The sequence below is a fragment of the Citrus sinensis genome, chromosome 5 (assembly GCF_022201045.2).
Source record: "Citrus sinensis cultivar Valencia sweet orange chromosome 5, DVS_A1.0, whole genome shotgun sequence".
In the NCBI taxonomy this organism is placed as follows: Eukaryota; Viridiplantae; Streptophyta; class Magnoliopsida; order Sapindales; family Rutaceae; genus Citrus; species Citrus sinensis.
This window is the reverse complement of record NC_068560.1, coordinates 18,915,646-18,931,888: the sequence shown is the minus strand read 5'-3', so window position 1 is coordinate 18,931,888 and position 16,243 is coordinate 18,915,646. Positions and strand designations below refer to the sequence as shown.

The 16,243-nt window shown below is 28.8% G+C and overlaps 2 protein-coding genes across 8 annotated transcripts in view; one reads left to right on the top strand and one right to left on the bottom strand.

Moving 5' to 3' along the window:
• Positions 1–16,243, bottom strand: part of LOC102627538 (protein ENHANCED DISEASE RESISTANCE 2-like) — a 109,010-nt gene that overhangs the window by 81,760 nt on the left and 11,007 nt on the right. The window lies entirely within an intron of this gene.
• The window catches only part of LOC102617357 (disease resistance protein At4g27190-like), a 123,777-nt gene continuing 121,688 nt past the window's right edge, over positions 14,155–16,243 (top strand). For 3 of the 7 annotated variants that reach the window (XM_052441602.1, XM_052441596.1, XM_052441600.1), the window contains exons 1-2: positions 14,155–14,413; positions 15,504–15,601. The gene's annotated coding sequence lies outside the window, so the exon portion shown is untranslated. The remainder of the gene's footprint in view (positions 14,414–15,503; positions 15,602–16,243) is intronic. The other 4 variants (XM_052441599.1, XM_052441601.1, XM_052441598.1 and 1 more) reach the window with 2 other exon arrangements.

Here is a 16,243-nt window from a genome sequence, read left to right as displayed (position 1 = left end):
ATTATTATATTTATTGGTTCACTTTTGAATTAAAAAAAGGTTTATTAAATAATAGTTCTAGAGGAAGTAAAAAAGATATCTTCTTGGAAATGTTTCAAACCCATGAGTTTAGATCTGTTTGATAATTTGTCAAATTTGCCCACATCTGAAATTAGTATGATTTTACAGGTTATATTATTTAATTGGCTATTTCATTAAAAAAAACACACACACACACAAGGATTTTTATTTGATGGTAGAAGTTAAGTTGTTTTTCAGTGATAAATAATGTTGTTTCCAAATTTAATTGACATTCTATGTGGTAGTAATTCAATTTTATAGAAGCACGTGGATAAAAGGACAAAAACACATCTAGTATTTAATATTGGATATGGATATAGATTTTATCCATATAGATATGGAGATCCATGGATATCCATGTATATTTTTATTTTTATTATATAAAAATAATAATATAAAATAGTAAAATTCCAATATCAAATTTGGCTATTAAGCAAGTTTCCCTGCACGTGGCTCGTCCGTGCTTTCCGAGGCGCTGCCTGTGACTCAGCATGAGAGAAGGGGGCGGAACTGCATACTTTCGTGTTCAGAGCATTGTCCAAGTGAGTAGGCAGCGCCTACCAAGCAAAGCTTTCTTGAAGAGGGTTCCTTTTCGGCGCCCGCCTTTTATTTAGATGTTGGGGCAAGGCAAGCCCCAGGAAAGTATAGGTTGGCTCCCAGCTCCATCTCGGCCGGCATCCTGCTCTCGAGGGAGTGGAGTATATATATACGCGACGAAGGTCTGACAAAGTCCGGCAGAGGTCCGACAACTTTCTAGCGAAGCCGACGGTGGTCCGACGACCTTCCGGTGATGTCCAGCAGTAGTCCGGCGGCTTTCCGGTGGAGGTCAATTTATAATATTAAATTAATAAAATAAAATAATAATTATTAATGGCATTAAATAAGTTAAAAAATTAAAGGGTCATTTTGGAAGCTTTAGTTTTTAATATAAGAGGAATTTAAATTCTTCACTAGTTAATATAAGAGGAAATTAGATTTTGTTGTTTTTTTTCATTTTAGTTTAACAATATAAATTTTTTTAACTTTAAATGGATAAATTAATTGGATTTTGGATATCCATTAAATATCCATACCCATCTAATATCTAATTGGATATTTTTAAAAATATTTATATCCATATCTAAAAATATATCCAATCCAATTAGATTAGATATATGGATATCCAATTTGGATAGACCAATTTTTCATCCCTAATTTTAAGCTTTTCAAATAGTGTCCATTTAGAAGTGCAAAAAAACAATCATACATACCTGTACAAGGAAAGCCATGTCAACATCAATCTATAGAGAGATGAACATGTTAATGGTATCGGACGAGCTATTGGAACGGGAAACATCAAATCTGTAGAGCTATTTGTACTATAATAGAAATTCCAAGAGCATTTACTTCTAAGTACTAGGGACCGCGGATATAGTTACAGTCGACTGCATTTAGGAGGCAGTAAGGTAGACACAAAAATTTGCGACAAGAGCTGATCTCTTCATTCCCCTGTTTAGTAATAAAAAAATAAAAATACAGGAGAAACAGGGCACTCTTTTCATTCCCCTGTTTGATAACAATAAAAACAAAACAGAGGAGAAACGCGGGCTCTGTTTTCATTCCCCTGTTTTTCTTTTCGGTTTCGCGATTTTAAAATTCTACACTCATTTAAAAAAAAAAAAGTTATTCCAAGACGATTTTCTATTTTCATATAGACGTTTATTTATTAACCAAAATTTAAAAAGTGTAATTCTAAACTTATCCTTGTGCTTTAATCTTGGAGGGGTTTTTCATTTTTTCTACACTGGCCATATCCATTAATGATGAAAGTTCTTATCATTAATTGCTTTGGAAATGAGTGAGCACAGTATGACCTCTAAGAGAATTTATTAATTGGACAAGTTATATAACACCTTTGATATGGCTCCTAGACCTGTATGCAATTTGTGTCTTTTAGTTTTGCTTTGAATTCTTTTTTAATTAAATGAGTCCGGATTAGGTCGGTGGCAGATAAAAGAGTCGGTTTTTCCGTTACTAAGCTTTTCATGCATGAAAATTTTTATTTATTTTTTTGTTTTATAGGTTCTCTGTGAATGCCATTAGAAATGAGATTGACTAATTCAAACTTCCTTTTCCCCCTTAGCATCCAATCGTGTGAGGCAAGGGCAACTAATGAGTCCCTTTTGATGAGAACCTTTGTCCAAGCAAAAAGCAGAGGTCAATTGCTAATACCGTACTGTTATTAGTTTCAGTGCTTAAATTGCTCCATAAGTTTGCATTTTAAAGTCTGTCTTAATTTCTGAGGTATACTGCTAATGAGACCTCCAGCCAAGTTCAAGTTTGTTGTGGTGGCTACTTTGTCATATAACTGACTGTGAGAGGCCATCAATCAGCTCTGTTTTGTATTTTTGTACCTTTTTTTTTCGTATAATGATCAATCAAATGTTAGCCCTTAGATTGCATCCAATATTTATTGATTGTCTAATATTAGGATATAAACTAAATTCATAAGACATTCCCTTATTGATATTCATTCCGACACGTCCTAGTCTTTTGCCTTGTAGAAATGCTTGTGGTTGAAGAGCTTTACAGAGAAGCTGTCGTCAGTACTGCTCGAAAATTGATTATATTGAATCAGAAAACTTGACCAGATAAGGTCTGTGTGCATGAGAATACTTGAGGAAAGCTTCACAATAGTTTACGGCCGGATCTGCACTCTTCGCTCTATATGTGTCCTCAATATAAATGGCTCAAATACATGTGTTATGGTCTTTTAATATAAAATACCATTATCTCATGCGTTATGGTCTTATCATTGTATTCTTAAAAACTATATAAAATACCATTATCTCTGCTTTTGTAGCTATTGAATTCGACTTTCACAACATAAATATTTATTAGCAACAACTTAAAATCCAAACAAATCTAACATGCAATGTATGAATTACATATTATGATTAAACAGATTTTGATTATTTAATATTAAAATATATTATCATTAATATCTTAAGGATAGGTAACACTCACATAATTTTTTTAAAAATCAAACCCAAATTATATGCATTGTTAATGTGCACTATTGTCTGATATTTGGATTTTACTAATTTACAACTGCTATAACTTACGGCCTCTTCAAACATAATGTGGGTCCTACCAAGTGTTAAATTTTTTACATTATTTTTGAAGGAACTGTAAATTACAGCAGCTATAACTTAGCAGCACCTCCAATATTTTACTTTACTTCCCCTAATATTTTACTTTACTTTTATATCTTTACAAAACAATGCCAACAAGACAACAATGTATGAAATAAATAAAATAAATAAACAAAGAACTGACAGCAAAATTAGGGCTATCATTGGTTTCTCATGGTGTGAACTCTGGACAATCCTCCCTGATCCCATCCAAAACTCCTGCGTAGTGTGAATATTTGACGATTCTCCCATATCCCTCCAAAAATTTGTCATATTGCGAAAAGCAATGTCAATTGCAATGTCGTTTCCATTAGTCATAGTGGCAGATAGGACTAGAATTTGTTGAAACCCCTGGACTTATTTTTCCTTTTGAAAATAATTTTGTAGAACCTCATATCGTGAATAACAGACAATAAGACTCTTTTTTTTAATTATAATATTTTTTAAATTTATTAACTAAAAATTTTAATTTTAATATTTTATAATAAATATAAGCACGATATTAAAATAAATATAATAATATGTACATATTAAAATAATTTCAATACCTAAAAATATTTTAATATTTTACAATCTCGTATTCTATTAAACCAAATTATAATAAATAGAGACATAATATTCAAATAAATCTATAAAATTTTTAATTATTTTCAATATCATATAAAATAATTTTAATATTATTAAAACATGAGAAATATTATATTAATTATAAAATCTATTTAACCCAAGGATTTGTTTAAAATTTTTATAATAAATATATTATTAAAATAAATATATTAAATTACATTTTAAAAATTAATTATTTAAATTATACATACTAGTCTACTAGAAAATTTAAACTATTTAAATCATATTAACATTTAGTAAAAAAATTTTGCAGTCATTTTTTTTTTTGGTTACCATCTACTAAGAGTACTATAGTCAAAAAGGATATTAGTGTTCTTTATTAAAATTTTGGGGTCTACATGCTATTTTTCTAAAAAATTTAAGGGTGTCATTTTATTTTTGGAAAAAATAACAATTTCATTTAAACAGCTAAAATGGAAAAAAATAACAATTTCATTTTGGGGTCTACATGGCTATTTTCTAAAATTTTAATGGTGTCATTTTATTTTTGGAAAAAAATAATAATTTCATTTAAACAGCTAAAATGGTGAATAGTACAATGCTACAATGGCGTAAATGGAAGGTAAAAAGTAATCAAAATGACCAACAGTCTAACACCTCAGTAAGTACATAAGGTCAAAGTTTGTTACATGTGGTCAGGGCCATTTAGTCTCTGAGTGGGTCCTGCATGTCATTTTTGGGCATTTCATCTTCTTTAGTATTGAAGATTAAATGTTGACGACATTTTCAAAATTTTGGAAGACCCATCATACTTTTGGATGGGTGTCATTATTTGATATTATCATTATATGACAAAATAAAATTGGATGTAACACTTGTTTCGCGTTGTGTGAACTTTTGACAATTCCCCCATATCCCCCAAAAATCTTTCACCATTTTGGGAAGATGCCATTTATTTTCATTTTCATCATTGATAGTGGCAGATAATGGGGTCTGGGGACGGACCATAAATTATTGTGATCCATGGACTTTTCTAATTTTTTTTCCCTTTGGATAGTTGTCGCTATTTGAGAAGGAGATAGAGATAAAGTTTTTTAATCAAATGCCCATTTTATTTAACATGGAAGAAGATCTTTAAACTCTAAGCGAGGCTATCACTTCAACAGATGCAGCCTTCAAGAAAGAGGTAACAAGTGATGAGATAGATTCATTATTGTCTAATCAAACAAGGACATTGGTAGATGTATCAGGATCTTAAGTTAGATTGGAATTTGATACATTGTTGTTGGTAATGTTGGTTCAAATCTTTAAAGCGAGGTTGGATGCAAAATGGTTCACACCAAAGAAGTGATTTAGGAAGTTAATTAACGTTATTTTAGATAATTTATAATTCTAGAATATTTATTATTTTATGATTTTCTATTTTAGTTTAGTCAATTATGGTATGTATCTTAATCTTTTATTTCCATTATAATTATGATTTAAATTTTCTTTTTAGGTTAACTTAGGAAAGCGGGTTTCTTTTATTATAAATAAAGATGTCTGTAATAAAAAAAATAAAGATGTCTTGTCATTGTTTTCAGAACTTCAAGTTCAATTATCAATAAAACCCCTCTTTTATAATTTCCTCTAGGATTATTTATCAAAATCTCTCTTGTAGAGTCGTTTGGATTAGAGTGTCATTTAATTTCGTATTACGCATTATTAAAAATCTCATTGAGTCATTTGGATTAGAACGATATCTAATCATACTTCGATTAGAGCATAAGCTAATCGCGTTAGCTTGATCTAGTACTAAAACGATATCTAGTATTTCACCCTATCAATTCCGCTTCCGCTACGCCTCGCTCCATCTATTGGTATCAAAGCGATTCTGTGCGAATCGTTCATCTTTCCTAGATACACTATACCTATCCAAACCAAATCCATCAAAAAAAATATTTACAAATTTGAAAACCCTACCCGTCACATCAACCTCCACCGCCGATCAGCCAGCCAACACCACCATAAACCTGACTAGCCACCATCGACCAAGCCTTGGTCATTGCTGCCTCAACCGCTGCTTGAACAGCCACAAATCACCAACACAAACCGGCGGCTCCACCAAGCAACCCACCACCATTCAGCCACTTTCTCCACCAGCCACCTCCACCAACAAACTCGCTGGCCTCTGTTGACCAAAAACTGACCAACTTCAGCCCTTGATCGCCGCCTGCTGTCACTACACGAAACAACAATCCACCAGTGCTTCCTACAAGCGCCGCCACCAAAACACCTTCTTTTTCCGTCAATTTACACCACCACCATAATCCCTAGCAGTCGGCAACCGTAAATCCAGTCTTCCGCCACTGTAAAGCCACCATAAACCAAAAGCAACATCACCAAAATCAAATGCCAATTCAAGTGGGATTTCCCCCAATTCAAGTTGCTGAATATAAAAAGGACTCATGAAAACTACCTAAAGTTTCAAATATTGTTATTTAGCAACCACTTTTAGGTTACATTAGTTTCAACTCAAATTTTATATAAATAATTTATAACTCCCATTATGATTATAAAAAAATTGTAGCAATTGTGGTTATATCACATGAAAAAAAAAATCTAATTAAAGAAATTGACATTATAACTTAAGGGATAGTTGCTCTTTTAATCATTAGAATTTATGTCAATTATCCAGCTTATTCTTGCATTCTTAAAAACTATATACAAAACCATTATCTCTGCTTTTGTAGCTATTGAATTTGACTTTGACAACATAAATATTTATTAGCAACAACTTAAAATTCAACAAATCTAATATGTAATGTATGAAATACAAATAATAATTAAACAAATTTTGATTATTTAATATTAAGATATAATCACATTAATATCATAAGGATAGGTGGTACTCAAATAATCTTTTAAAAATCAAACCCAAATTATATGCATTATTAATATGCATTATTGTCTAATATTTAGATTTTGTTAAGTTACAACTGCTGTAACTTAAGTCTCTTAAAAAATATGTGGGTCCCAACACCTATTAAATTTTACAACTGCTGTAACTTAAGTCTCTTAAAAAATATGTGGGTCCCAACACCTATTAAATTTTTTACATTATTTTTGAAAAAATTGCAAGTTATATCAGTTGTAACTTAACAGCACCCCTAGTATTTTACTTTACTTTTATACCTTTACAAAAATAATAATATATGAAATAAATAAAATAAATAAATAAAGAACTGACAACAAAATTAGGCCTATCATTAGTTTCTCGTGGTGTGAACTCTTGACAATCCTCCCCTATCCCATCTAAAGCTCTCATGTGGTGTGAACGTTTGACAATTCTCCCATATCCCTCCAATAATCTGTCATATTGCGAAAAACAATGTCAATTGCAATGTCATTTTCCATTAGTCATAGTGGTAGATAGGACCAGAATTTTTTGAAACCCCTGAGGCCCTGAACTTGTTTTTCCTTTTGAAAATAAGAAAAGGACACCCGTCTGGAGAAATAATTTTGTAGAACCTCATATCGTGAATAACGGACAATAAGACTTTTTTTTAATTATAATATTTTTTAAATTTGTTAACTAAAAAATTAACTCTAATAATTTATGATAAATATAAATAGGATATTAGAATAAATAGAATAATATATACATGATAAATATAAATAGGATATTAGAATAAATATAATAATATATACATATTAAAATAATTTCAATATCTAAAAATTTTAATATGTTACAATCTCGTATTCTATTAAACCAAATTATAATAAATAGAGACATAATGTTCAAATAAATATATAAAAATTTAGGTTATTTTCAATATCATATAAAATAATTTTAATATTATTAATACATGAGAAATATTATATTAATTGTAAAATCTATTTAACCTAAGGATTTAGTTAAAATTTTAAAATAATTACAAATATTTTATAAATACAAATAAATTAATTTACATTTAAAAATTAATTATTTAAATTATATATATTAGTCTATTGGAAAATTTAAATTATTTAAATAATATTTGCATTTCGTAAAAAATTTTAAGTCAATTTTTTTTATTACCACCTGCTAAGGGTATTGTAGTCAAGGGGAATATTGGTATTCTTTATTAAAAATTTGGGATCTACATGATTATTTTTTTAAATTTTAATGGTGTCATTTTACTTTTGACAAAAATAAAATTCCATTTAAACAGCTAAAATGGTGAATAATACAGTGCTACGGTGGCGTAAATGGAAGGTAGGAAACAATCAAAATGAACAGTCTAACGTCACAGTAGGCATATAAGGTCAAAGTTTGTTACATCCCAATACAACAAGTTTGAAACTTTGCACCTTCTGAAATGAAACAAACTTACTTGGATATTGGCGATTAGTGAGAAAAGCCCTTTTTCAAAAGCAACCTTAGGGCACCGAGTGTTACAGATTCAATGAACCACAAGTACTTATTTACATTGTAGTGTATCAAAGGCACCAATTTCTTCTGATCTGTTAAGGAAAACAAGAAAAGTAAAAAGAAAAGAAAAAGGTTACTTGTGCCACACAACCTTGATGCCTAGCTACATGGTACATTCTCTTTGTGTGTTTGAACTGATTAACAATAATGGTGCCTTTACTTCTTGGATTGGGGAATCGGAATCCGAAATCGAAATCATTAATGATGAAGGCAGGGATCCAAATCAGAATTATGGGGCCACCCAAATTTAGAAATGAGGAATGGAAGATTGATTCCCAAGGAAGGTGGTGGGAACCAATCCCCCATTCCCAAGATTGACCATTTTGCCCCCTCACAAACTATAAAATGTCTATTTTGTCCTCAATTAAAAAATTATTATGATTAATTAATATATGTTTATAATTTATTAATATAACTATTCTAATCAATTTATACATTTTACATTTATTATTATTATTATTAAATAATTAATATATTTTGAATTATTATTATTATTATTATCATCATCATTATTATTGTTATGAATGATAAAATTTTTTACAATTAATTAGTATATTAATATATTATTGACAATAATTAATAATAATAATAATTTTTGAATAAATTAATATGTATAATTAATTACTGAATTTTAACATTTTCCAATTATTCTATTATTTGGACTTATCGAGAACTTACATGAAGAGTAGCTAGCTTGCTAGCATATATAAGGTTTAATTTGAACGCATGCAGCATTGAGAAGATACAACACAGAAATCGCTTGCGATCTTTTCATTTCCCTGTTTAATAACAAGCAAAATAGAGGATAAACAGGGACTCTGTTTTAATTCCCCTATTTTTCTGTTTGGTGATTTTAAAATTTTATGTCTATATTTATCAAAAAAAGTTATCCAAAATTATTATCTATTTTTGATACACGTTGATTTATTTAAAAAAAATTAAAAACTCCAATTCTAAACTTATCGTTGTGCTTTGACCTTAGGGTTGGTTTTTCTTTTTTTTTTACGTAGGCCAGAACATTAATGAAGAAAGTTTTCATCGTTAATTGCTTTTGACCTAGGAGAATTTATTACTCGGACAAATTAACACCATTGTCCTTTGATGCGGCTCCTAGATATCTATGCAATTTGAGTCATTTACTTTTGCTTTGTAATCTTTTTTAAATGAGTCCCGATTGGTTCATTGGCAGATAAATGAGTCGGTTTTTCTGTTTTTATTTTATTTTATTTTATTTTTTTGAAAGACGGTTTTTCTGTTACGAAGCTTTTCATGGATGAATTTTTTTTTTTAATTTTATAGATTCTCTGCGAGTGCAGTTAGAACTACCGAGTTTTGTTAGGTAGAAGGGTATTTAAGTAAATCTGCCCACAATGAAGAATAGTTCAGAACAGTTGAGGAAGCATGAGAATAAATGTGTCTTCAAAATAAATGGCTCAAATATATGCGTTATGATCTTTTAATATTTCGCCTCTGATATTGCCCACATTGCTTACTGCAACACATAAAGCACTTCGCTTACCCCAAATCCTGATAGGGAAGTATAAATATATGCTTCCGAAATAGCGCAACTCTCCATAATTATTTAATATGCCTCTCAATGAAGCAATTACCTTCATTTACAATTCTTCCATTATTAATCCTACATACACGTGTTTCTTTTGTCTCTAAAAGTATTCTCAATTAATTTACATAATTTAATATAATAAGTACCTAAGACTAGACAAATTATCATTACAATAAAATGAATAAATTATAATAGTATTGACACAATAATGTCAATAATAAATGCCTTAACAAACCTATAAATTTTAGAATATGGCTCAGAGTGCTACAATGAACCACAACAAGTTATTATATGATCTATAAGCAATATTCCAATGATAACAGAGCTCCTCTATTTTCAATCCCCTACTTTTCTATTTAGCGATTGTCAAATTTTATATCTAAAATTCTTCTAATTTTAGACTAAGGTTTATTTTTTAAAAAAAAGGGGGCAGGAGAGCGAGGCTAGAGAGTATTAAAAAATGTAATTCTAAATTTTCAGTTGAGCGTGGTGTGATTTTTATCATTTTTTAAAATTGGCCATTTATATTGAGTAAATAAAAGAATGAATAGACGTTTGGACCACTTCTTTTATGTTATAATAAAACATGAGATGTCTTCTCTTGATGTTTTCGTCACAAAAGAATATGTTTATGTCATCATAGGCTTAAATGGGGTAAGTAAATTAAGATCGAGGACAAGTTTGTTTAAGCACTAAAGTCGGTAAATAAAAGAAAGGCTCATATAATAATTACCTAAAGCACCAAATATTGTTATTCAGCTACTTCTTTTATGTTACATTAGTTTCTACACAAATTTATATAAATAATTTATAACTCCCATCATTATTAAAAAAAAAAAAATTGTAGCAATTATGGTTATATCACGTGGTGTGATCTTTTGACAATTCTCCCATATCCCACCAAAAATTTGTCATGTTGCGAAAGGCAATATCAATTGTAATGTCATTTCCATTAGTCATAGTGGCAGACAATGGAGGTCCCGGGATAGGACTAGAAGTTTTTGAAACCTTGGACTTATTCTTACTTTATTTTTTCTTTTGAAAATGAGGAAAGGTCACCCATTTGAGGAAATAATTTTGTAGAACCTCATATCCTGAATACGGGATGATAAGACTTTTTTTTTTTTTACTTTACTGCAATACTCTTTAATTTTATATTTTATAATAAATATAAATGTGATATTAAAATAAATGTAATAATATATACATATTAAAATAATTTGATATTGAAAAATATTTTAATATTTTACAATCCCGTATTATATTAAACCAAACTATAATAAATAGACATAATATTAAAATAAATATATAAAAGTTTAAATTATTTTGAATATCATATAAAATAATTTTAATATTATTAATAAATCAGAAGTATTACATTAAGTGTAAAATCTATCTAATATAAGGATTTATTTAATTTTTTTATAATAAATTAAAAATATATTAATTAACATTTTAAAAATTAATAATGAAATTAATTATATAAGTTATACATATTAGTCTACTAGAAAAATTTAAACTATTTCAATCAGATTTACTTTTAGTGAAAATTTTGAAGTTAATGTTTTTGGTTATCATCTACTAAGAATCTTGTAGTTAAAAGGGGTATTGACATTCTTTATTAAAAATTTGAGATCTACATAACTATTTTTTAAATTTTAAGGGTGTCATTTTATTTTTTATGAAAATAAAATTTTATTTAAATGGCTAAAGTGGTGAATAATACAATGTTACAACTGGCGTAAATGGAAGGTAGGAAACAATCAAAATGACCAGTAGTCTAACGCCACAGCAAGGATATAAGGTAAAAAATTCCCTCATTAATTAGTAAAAGAGAGTCACTTGGGCTTATAAATAGTAGGGGCGGGCAAAATCGGATACAGATCAAATTCGAATTAATCCGATAAATTTCGGATTGTTTGAATTGATAAAAAAAGTCATCCAAATGCAATCTAAACTTTTGTGTGTGTATATATACATACTTGTTATAAATTAAAGTTGCAAAAGTCTTTAAGCAAGGCCATTCATAGTAAGTTTCAAAATTTTAAGTTAATTCCGTAACTTCATCATGTGGGCCATGCATAAAGCCCGTAGGTCTAGGCGGGACTAACCCGAGTGTTTTTACCAATCCTACACATGACGGGAGGTGTTAGGAATAACATCCCGCATCAATTGAGTATTGAACTTGGGTTTAGCATTTAAGATTTGGACAACTCTTAACTCTTGAGCTAACTTACTAATTTTTGGATTGAGTTAAGCCCGTACGCTTCAATATTACAAATTAGTCTTTCGTTACCATTACTTATTTTTTGTATTGTTTAAAATTAACACAATAAATGACCATTCATCCCAAAAGAACTAAAGTAATCATTTCGCATTGTTACGGCCGTATCTACACTCTTTCCACTATATGTGTCTTCAATAAATATATGCGCTAATGATCTCTCAATATTTCGCATCTGATATTGCCCACATCGCTTACCACAATATATTCACTTTACAAACAGAGTTTACAACCCAATTACTAATGGAGGAATATAAATATGTACTTGTCAATGAAGCAATCACCTTTATTTAGAAATTTTTTATTATTAATCCTACGTACACACACTTCTCTTGTCTCCAAAAATATTCTTAATTAATCCACACAATTTAATATAATAAATACCTAAGATTACACAAATTTTCATTACAATAGAATATATAATTTATAATATTATTGATACAATGATGCCAATAATAAAAATCTTATAAACCTTACAAATTTTAGAAAATGGCTTAGAGTGTGACAGGTTGAATGAACCACAACAAATCATTTTCATTATAGTACCTATGATCAATATTCTAATACAAATTTTACATTTCCCTATATTTTCTGTTTGGTGATTGTCAAATTTTGAGGTTTATGTTTTAAAGAGAGAGAGAGAGACTCAAAGAGAAATAAAAAATGTAATTCTAAAATTTTACTTGTGCATTGTGTGATTTTTACCATTTTTGCAGTTGGCCATTTGTATTGAATAAATAAAATAATAAATAGACTTATGGACCACTTTTTTCTGTTATAATAAACATCAGAGGTCCTTTCTTGATGTTTTCATTCCATATGAATAAATTATAATTTTATTGATACAGTAATGTCAATAATAAAAATCCTAACAAACATACAAATGTTAGAATATGGATTAAAGTGTTACAAGTTGAGGGGATCACAAGTTATTTATACTGTAATGTCTATGATCAGTATTTCAATGATATCAAGGTTTCCCCTGCAATTTTTGTTTGGTCATCGCCAAATTTTGTATCTAAGATTTTTCTAATTTTACACGTCATTTATTTAAAAAAAGAAAAAGAGAAAGAGAGACACGGAGAGAATTAAAAAATGTAAATCTAAATTTTCGCTTGTGCGATATGTGATTTTTACCATTTTTAAAGTTCGCCATTTTTCTATTATAATAAAACATTTTCTTCTCCTGATGTTTTTCATTCCACAAGAATGTGTTTGTCATAAGGGGCCCAAATGGGGTAAATAAATTGGGATTAAGGACAAGTCTGTTTAAGTGTTGAAATTGCAAGAAGACCTCATAAAAAAATTGCCTAAAGCCTCATTATTGTTATTCAACTATTAATTTCATGTCACATTAGTTTCCACACAGACACTTATACAAATAATTTATAACTCCATCTTTATTTGGGAAAAAACTGCAGCAATTGTTGTTATATCTCAGGAAAAAATTCCAATTAAAAATATAATAAGAATTAATTGCAAAATTTTTAATAAATATCAATATAATTTAACAGTTTAATTTTTTTGGTAGAGTAATATAATTTAAAAAATTAATAGCAGTATTACTTTTTAAATGAAAGTTATTATAATTATATTAATAATATATTTGTATTTATTATAAAATTTATTTTAATAAAATCTTAAAATCTTAAAATTTTTTAAATATTTGTATATATTGTTATATTTTATTATAATATTATATTTATATTTATTAAAATATAAGAGTCAATATTTTTAAATTAATAAAGACAAAAAGTATTATAATAAAAAAGAATTCTTTTATTAAAAATATAATCATTCTCCCAAACTTATCCTTGTCCCTTTTTGGAAGGAAAAAATAAATTAGAAAAGTTTATGGTCATGATAACTTCTAGCCTTGTCCCGTGGGACATGGCTACGGTACAGAAGCTGAAAGTAACAGCTTCGAACTTTCCCATTTCCATCACCTTGCATTGGGACCTCTTTCTCTCTCCTCTAGCACCCGTGGAAGTTCCCCATTGGCTGCTGTTACTTGCACAAGCCGTAATAATTATATAATTATTATACTTCCCAGTGTAATAATTATATGTAGAAGAAAACTAACAAGAGGAAAAATGACAAAGAGCAAGGCGCTGGTTGTGGGGAGAAGAGGATAGAGAAGCCAATCCTAGCTTGTTGATTGAGGGCTCATTTTCTGATCATCGTAGCCTTGTTGGAGCTGTCAAACAAGTCGATGTTGTCATTTGCACCATGTCTGGGCTCATTTGAGGAGCCACAGCATTTTGATGCTGCTTAAGCTTGTTCAGGCCATCAAATAAGCTGTAAATATTAAGGTACGTAAGCCTTAATTTTTATGTAATTTTAATTTCAGATCCAAAATTGCATGCAAGTCATTAAATTTCTTTCCTTTTTTATTTTTTATTTGATGAGTTGCTTGATTTGGTCGGGTGTGTATTTTTTTTCTTTGGTTTTTCTTTTTCCAAAACATAAATAGACCAAGCACATCTCCAAATCGGGTTGGAGCGGGGATTCTAACCCTACGATGGCCATATTAAAATTTAAAATTTTTTAATTTATTTTTTCTTTTATAACTACATCTCAATATTTTGAAAAAATGATTATATAGATCTATATATTTTCAATAAGAGATGCTAAGAAACTCTTTTTTACTATAACACCTACTAGCTCTATTAACTCAAAAAATTGACTTTAATGTTAATATATATAAATATTTTAAAATAATTTTAATATGTTCAAAAAATATGAAAAAATATTTTAATACTTTACAAGCTTATACTATATTAAACTAAATTTTATAATAAATAGAAACTTAATGTGAAAATAAACGTCTAAAAATTTAAATTATTTTCAATAGCATATAGAATAATTATAATATTATTAATACCTAAGATATATTATATTAATTATAAATTCTATTTAACACAAATATTTAACTAAAATATTTATAATAAATATAAATATATTATTAAAATAAATCTAATAATTAACATTGTAAAAAGTAATACTGAAATTAATTTTTTTAATTATATTAACACTAGTTTCACGCAGTGCAAACTTTTGACAAAAACTGTTAATTGCAATTTCTTTTGAAAACAATAGATCAAATCATTAAAGTGCATGTGATGATTTGCTGTTTAATTATTTCTTTAGAATATATCCAAACGTAAGGTTGTGAACTGGTGCTTTCTTCAACTTAATTGGGTCCAACAATACACCGCAGCTTCGTCTTTTGGTCATTCCAAGTTTAATTCTTCATGAAAGAAGTCACTAATTATTCTATACATGCGTCAACAAGGCAACAGTAAGCAAATACATGATATGAAAGGGGTGCATGATTAAGTCTTTTCCTTATTCAATTCATTGTTATTATTCTCATCAACTCTTTTCTCACTTGTTTTTCAGCAGTTACCAGTGATCTTTTTGCTCATTAAAATTATTCTTAAATATTCAAGGCCAAAAAGAGAAGCTCATCAATTATCTGATCCCGGATAATTAAAGAGGTGAACTTGTTCTAAATCCTTTGATAATTTCTATTAATAGCATAATCTACTTGATCTTGACAGCAGTTATTTCTTAACGTCCAAGAAAAAATATCTCCTGTTTGTCTTAATCTTGTCATTTAATTTTCTTGATTTAAGTTACTGTTCATTGTTAACTTCTGTGTTCTTGTTATTAGCATTTGTTAATTTGCATCCCTTCTCTAAAATAGTCTCTAAAAAAGAATGTTACTTTTCGTTCATACCCTTGAAACCTTTCAGATAATAGCCAAAACTCTAATCTTTCTTTCTCTTCCTCTCTAGTTTATTTTAATTTATTTGAATCCAATTTTTTCAACAGCAAATATATATACACACACATACACACACATATTGTTAAGCAAAAGCCAAAAAAATACATACGGTTATTTTATACATGCGTCGACAGGGCAACAGTAACCAAATACATGATATAAAAAGTGGTGAATGATTCTGTCTTTTCCTTTTGCAAGTCGCTGTTATTACTCTCATCAACTCCTTTCTCACACATTTCTCAGCAGTTACCAGTAATATTTAAAATCGCTGTGTAGATATGCAAAAGTTCCGTAAGTGCATTAATAATTAGTAACCAAAATTTTTTTTTCTTTGAAATATGCATAAATAAAG